Here is a 7,466-nt window from a genome sequence, read left to right on the forward strand (position 1 = left end):
TCGACTAGAGCGTCGATTTCCACTCGTCAAGATAAAAATGTTCAAAGGAGGATGTAATCAACTATTTCCGGGTATTTTATTGAGGATGGAAAGTACAAACATTTCTGATTCACATGTTTCAATGTTTGAGTCTCTATCTTCAAAGGAAAATGAAATCAATGAAAAATAGCAGATGAACCTCGAGATACACTGAATTGACACAGGGATATGGGAACATATTTTCTTGTGATTTTTTGATGCGCACTGCACATAAAAGTTGAAATTAGCCAATGGAAGTAATATGTTGCAAATGGTCTTTTTTTTAGTGTAAAATCAGGTTTTACTGTGAAATTTGAGTTTACAATCCGACCGCCTTTCAATGGAAAATAGGAAGCTGAAGTTACCTACCCAATCAATCAAACATTTACGATACAAATGTAGGGGTAGGAGCACCTCAGAGTACATATAAGACTTTTGATATTTTAAAGAAAATACTGAACGCACGAAAATTCGAAAAATATTTGTGTTAAATGTTTAACTGAAAGATAGATCGTCGACATCACTGTTGACATATGCAAATTTATTTGCATAACTTTTCCGATGAAATGGCAATAGGATATGGTTAGGGTAAATTAAGAAGTGTTTTAATGAAAATGTTGACTATCAGTTGCTTCCAGTTTTCTAAAAGTACCACTGAACATCAACATCAAAGATGTGTGCGTATTTCTGAACTCATTCTGCTGTGCAAATGTGCATTTATTATCATTCCCGCAACCACTTCAACCACCTGAGTCAGGTAACCTGACTGAATTGTTGGAGATTAAATTTCATACAGCGAACCTTACGTTTCGATGTACACCCGAAAATTTTAGCTTAGAAACTTTTGTGCCCTTTACTTACATACACCACACCACAGTTTCTCAATCCACATAAAAGTCTTCGCACATATCATGTACGTACGTCGTATATGTTACGCAAATTCATACTGATGCTGCTGTTTCACGCGCATACATGTATGGGTAATCGAGCTATGTTTCAATGTGATTTCATATGGATTGTATTTGTGGATTGAATAACATTGAAAACGGGAAAAAAATTCTAAGCTAAGTTCATCGGGTGTACAATTCTTCAGCGATTAAAAACGTTCCGTCTAATTATCCACAGATTTACAAATAGGTCTTCAGTGTCCGAACTTTGTTTATTATTCAAATTCTTCACTTTCATCTAAACAATTGCAAGTCATTCATAAATTACAATTTGAACAGAGCACAATTTTTCCATCAGCCGCATAGTATAACCAATACACAATGTACCCAAAATATTGGAAACGGTAATCATGGCCTTAAGTGGCAAAATAACTGAAGAAAATCAACCTTGACTTTTTAATTTGTTTATAAATTAAGCCAACAGAGTATTTAACACTTTTCACCGGGGCGATACACATAAACGTAAAACGTTTACTCAAGGCATAAAGTGCAAATAATGAAATCTGAATGGTCTTTTAATAATGTAATTACAGTGGATTCGATCATAAAAGGTAAATAATTGGTTCCGTGGTAAATTAAAGAAATCGGAATCTATGCAATTATTTAGTTGGCTGGTTGGCTTGGTAGATTTTTTTCTCGTTAAAATACAACTGATCTTCGACCCACTGATACAATTTCTCATTTGGGAGTGGAAGTAATTACAAGGATTAGGAAAAGAATGATTTTTGTACATCCGAATTAGCCGACATTTTTTGTGTTTTGATCTAATGCAATCTAATTGATCATTCGTGTGCATTATGCACACATTTCGAATCACGAACCATAAAACACAATTCGGATATTAGTGCATCTTCATGTTTTGATTAAGCCGCTTTATATCGTGCACATGGATATACATAGACATATAATGCGCTGCCGGATTATAGATGATATAATTTATTAATTACGTTTATGCGTGCGTTGCGAGCTCAAAAACTGTCTGACATGAATGGCAAAACATTGCATTCGATATGAAGAAAAAGATGTTTGATTCAACTGGTAACGTGTAATTTTGTACAATTTATAAATACCATTGATTAGGAAATGAATTCCACGTTGGTTAGTTTATAAAGTAATTCGATTAAATTATTAAGAAAAAAAAAACAAAAAAAATTGTTATGTAGGAAGAGTAAAACATGTCGCTGGCATTAATGAAATAATTATTTGCGACAAAAAATCTCAAAGCAAAATTTAAATTGATAGCCAAGACACAAAGTAGATCACATTACGAAATTGCAGACGAATTGAAAGATGGCAACTTATATATTCATAATAATACGACAAATTAGATTGTTTTTGAACGATTTAGTTGTATGTTCGTCCGTTGTTCAATTAATTAATCCATTCAAATTTCGTTCGTTTAAATTTCTAGATTGTCCAGAAATAGGTTCTGTTTCTTCAGTGCAATAATTGTTGCCGTGTGGATCATGTCTAGTGCTTTAGTGTCTCTACGCACTATCTATCACGTTAGCACTCCGTCATCGATTTTCATTACAGATTAAAAAAGTATACGGAGACAGAACGATACAGGGCGATTCAGTTTGCATTTGTTTGTAATTTCAGCTGTCGGCGTGAATAAAAAGCCCTTTTTTCGTGATTCGACAAAATTTTAAGACGGTCATGTAAAATTAGTTCAATTGATGCTACAGTTAGAGAAGGTATTCAAAATTTAATGTAAACATGTCCACTTCAGGTTCAACCTAACAGGCACCAACAACATGTGCAATGGAAGTCTATGTTCAATGGAAATATATGTCGACTAAAAATCTAAATAATTTCCTACTGCCTAGGCAATTGAGTTAATTTTGCAGGACCTAAACTAGACTTGTTGTTCCTAGTCTTAGAAAATTTACTGATTTTATTCATTGAAAATTTGAATAAGAAAAAATCATGATGCGATTAATGGAGGATGGTCCAGATGGTACTCTTGGAGTGTGTGTTCGGCAACTTGCGGAACGGGAACGAAAATTCGGACGAGAAATTGTGACAATCCGTCGGCGAGCCACGGCGGAGAATATTGTGAAGGGGATCATAGTGAAAGTGCTGTCTGCTCCGTTCAATCGTGTCCAACAAATAATGGACGATCCTGCTAAAAAATCGTTTTGCTTAATTCTTGTATAAAACATTCTCCCCGATAACGCTTCATCAACACTTTATCGGATTTTTGCATTGATCAAGTGAAGTGAAAGATTATTGCGAAATTTTTTCAGCAAATGGTTAGGTCAGAGATCAGACCGATTAAACTGATGATTGTCAGACTGAGCGATCTGTACTATGCTGAACACATTAAATGTAACGATCGACGAACATCATAATAAAAGAAAAGTCTTGACATTTCTGGCATTACCTTTCTTAATATTGTTATTTGTAACACCTTTCGAATGAAGGAAAAAAAATGTAAATGAAAATAAGAGTTAATTCACACTTACGAACATTTATCAACAACAAAACGTGACAATTGCGTATGATAAATGTGTATTATATAGCAAAAACAACAACGATATAAAAACATTAAAACAATGTGAAGTGAACTCATGATCAACGGAATCTTTTTACTACTTAATAAGACAACACAGCCGTAAGGGGATTACAATGAATTCAATTCATGCAAACTGTTACACATCTTTTTTAATTTGTGAGCTTTTTTTCCTCTTTAAATGAATTTTATCATTGCGGGCATTACATTTAATGTTTCAAAATTGTTTTCGCTTTTATTACACTTTCACTGAGAACAAAATTCAAAAACAATTTTCATAAATAGTTGAACACTGAATTAAATGAGCAGTGCATTGAGTGCACTGAGTGCATAGACCATATAGAATGTCTATTGACGAACGCAGTGCAATTAATTATGATACAGGCATTGATTTGAACATAACGCGTAAAACGCGATATCTGGTTGATTATCGGAAACGAAGGATTCATTAAAAATGAAATGCAACGAAATATTGCATTGATGACCGACGAACCAGACTATCAACATTTTCGATTTTATTTATTTGTTGAGTTTTTTTTCCTGCATTTTTTCCATTCAAAGAGCCATACAACATAAAATCATCTTATTCTTGAATTAAGCGAATGAAAGTGAAATTATGAATGTAACAGTTTAACGATCTCTTTTACATTTACTTAACTTACAATGTGCACAGAAACTTGAAATGCATACAAGGTTGCAAGATAATGTATAATATTGGGAAAGTAGCAGTACAGGTCCACTTTTAATGAATATAATAAAAAAACACTTTCGTCAATTCACACCAAGCCATCAGTAAGACCCGCGTATCGAAGCATGTATACCATTTGTGATAAGTTTCACTTAAAAGAGTTATTGTTCCTATTAGCTAGACATATACAACGGAGAAAAAATGCACTGAAATTAGAAAATGTCCGGACAATCAATGCAATTATTGCAATTGATTTTGTTTAAACAAAATATTTTTCAGGAATTGTACATTTGCATTAGCGTAATCATTTTTCAAGTGTCGGGGCCGAAAACGGGGGTTTTGCAAAAAAAAATCTCGGGTTTTCGGCCCCTTACATGAAAAGTTGTATACGCATCTGTGGTGGACGGTTTATTTTAGACACATTCGCATGTCGCCGGACGGTTTATTTTAGACACATTCGCTCGTCGCCCTCACTTCGTTCGGGCTACAACTCGCAAAATTGCCTAAAATACACCGTACACCACAGATACGAAAATAACTATTTCAATGATTGTGTATTGAAATCTTTTGATTGAGAGTAAGATTCGCGCTGGAAAGGTGGTATAGGTAACATTGAATAAATTCCATACGTCGGAGTTATAAAATCACTTCGGACACCAGGGGTTATTATTGGGAATTTTTGCGAGTAATTTAGTCAGTAATTGAAGTATTTTTTTGTCAATAGTTTTGGTAATTTTTTCATTAATTTCAGTATTTTTGTCATAAATAAATTACCAATAATATTCCCTGTGGGACCCGGTTGGTTTCCGAAATTTCCGCCATGAATTTTCGCGAAGGATGATGGATCTGAAGTTTAAAATTTTGCGCCTACGTAATTTTTGAATGACCAAATTCAAACCTCGTTACCGTCGTCAAGTCGACTTGAACGAAGAGGTTAAATATTGAAATTCACAGCTGATCTGTATCGATCTTACTGATGATGTTGTGAAATCAATTCACATATCTGAAACAAACTCCCCGATTAATTAACACGTGAAACAAGTCACGTCAATTCAATCACTAAATTCACCATAAAGCAAACAAATGAAACAAACGAAATTATCAAATAGATCTGCCAATCTGATAATCAACAAAGATCAGTTCGATAACCCGACGAATATTGGAAACAAAATTTTCCGATTCATTGTATCATATCACCTCCGCAAACACTAACCAAAAACTAATCTCATTTTAACCCAAATATATTTTATATGGAAAAAATAAATTGCATAAAAATTTCAATGTCATTTCAACAAAAAAAGACAACAATTGAATTCTTAAATAATTATATAAATAAAAAAAACGTTTTTGTCTAACAGAGTAACGTAATTTTTTGTGTTTTACCTTTTCTTCGAAAAACACAAACAGCTTTCATTAAATCTTGAACGACATCTAATTTAAATATTATGAATGGAATGGACGTTACCAACAAAACTTAAAAAAGAAAAATAAACCTAAAAACAACCATTATGAAACGTGGTAGCCATAGGTATTATGATTTTGATTGAGATGATGATGATGATGATTTTCATTAACTGCGATATTGTTGTTACGCATTGTTTGGACCAAATTCAATTGCGGTCTAATTGGGTCAGATTGACCGACATAGAAAAGTCTCAGCACCACATACATTTACAAATCAATTTGCCAGTTTATCAAACAAAACGTTACCGATCAATTCAACAGGTTATTTTCTACAATGAATATCAATGGGATCGCTTCCATGCAATACGTTGCCTCTGCCGAAGGCGCTCACATGCTAGACGCTACACGAACGCGAGTCTGTGCCATAAGTCTTAACGCCAAACATTCTTATTAACTGTCTTTATGACCGTAAAGCTACTGGAGTATGACTAATGAAATAGCAAAATTTGTATGAGTTTTGGATGGAAAGAAATTGTTAAACAAACGAAACAAGAGTTGAGTTCAGAGTTGATAAATAACATTTAAAATCACTAAATATTTTTCTATAATAATCTTTGGATTGTGGTCGACTTTTTTTGTGCTGACAATCGACCATAATAATTGTTAAAGCCATTGTGGATGTGCCTTAGAGAAATGATAATTGATAACTGATGACGCTGCTCTGACGCTACAGGTAGAATGCCAATGTGGAACAACGAATGCATCTAATACGTCGAAACTCATTGTAAATTTAGATTCATAATGTTAAACGGTACCTGTTACCTCTACCTCTACTGCTGCTTCCAGCCTCGGATCATTCACTTCATCTCAACTACAATTACGTGAATATAGTTCTTGTGTTGTAATACACTATTTGAGCTTTGAAAGTGGCTGAAACTGAAATTTCGTCTTGCTAAATTATTACTAAATAATTCGCTTTCCACTTAAACTTTCTGTAGACAAACTTGTGATCCTTGTTCCTAACTTGCAACCATTTTCGGAAATAATTTTCTAAAGTTTACAATAATTTCTGGTTGCAATGTCACAATTGAAAATCCGTATACCGTTACACTGAGCATCAACGAGATTGCCACATTAAGCGAAATGTAATTAGCAACAATTAAAGTAAAATTAATTTCAAAATTGACTGTAATTTGACACATTGAATTATGTTGTTCTCTTTCCTTCCACATAAATATTGTCGCGGCAATGATAATCCATGTGATTATTTTTTGCTATTTTCGTGTTATGTTGTTCCATCGAGATGTATTTCCTAATTTCACTAATATCTTGTTTCGGAAAAAATTATGAAACAGATTAAAAAGATGCAGGGAGAGTGGAGCGATAGCTCTGCATGGATTTGAATTAAATGAAGTTGGTCAAGTTAAATGGAATTAAGAATATTCTTAATAATTTGAAGTAGATTTTTAGTAGACGAATGAACCATTTAATTTGTTTATGAAAACAAAAACAAAGCTAGAAAATCCGTGGTAACAAGACGTATCATTTTCAAATCAAGGAATTCGATGCAATTAAAACCATGAAATATTTCAGTTATAACCGAAGTAATTAAATTAATTTAAAATAAAATTAATCGGTTTCCTATTTCGTATTTAATATATCGTAAACTGTGTAGTGGACAAATCAAAAGCAAAAGTGTATAAAAAAAAAAACATTGATGTGAGAACCGCTTAGCGTATCATCCAAAACAAACACACACGCGGAACAAACATTACATTTTTTTGCACAATATCAACAATTCAACAATCAAAAATTTAACAACGACCGTTAACATGAGCGACTTGTAATTTTTTATCCATTCAAACGAATCATAACCGTACGAGGCAAAGACCGA

The 7,466-nt window shown here is 33.3% G+C and overlaps 1 protein-coding gene across 1 annotated transcript in view; it reads right to left on the reverse strand.

The window, feature by feature from the left end:
- Positions 1 to 7,466, reverse strand: part of LOC119069932 — a 74,400-nt gene that overhangs the window by 39,239 nt on the left and 27,695 nt on the right. The window lies entirely within an intron of this gene.

This window comes from Bradysia coprophila, assembly GCF_014529535.1.
Source record: "Bradysia coprophila strain Holo2 chromosome X unlocalized genomic scaffold, BU_Bcop_v1 contig_416, whole genome shotgun sequence".
NCBI classification, from domain to species: domain Eukaryota; kingdom Metazoa; phylum Arthropoda; class Insecta; order Diptera; family Sciaridae; genus Bradysia; species Bradysia coprophila.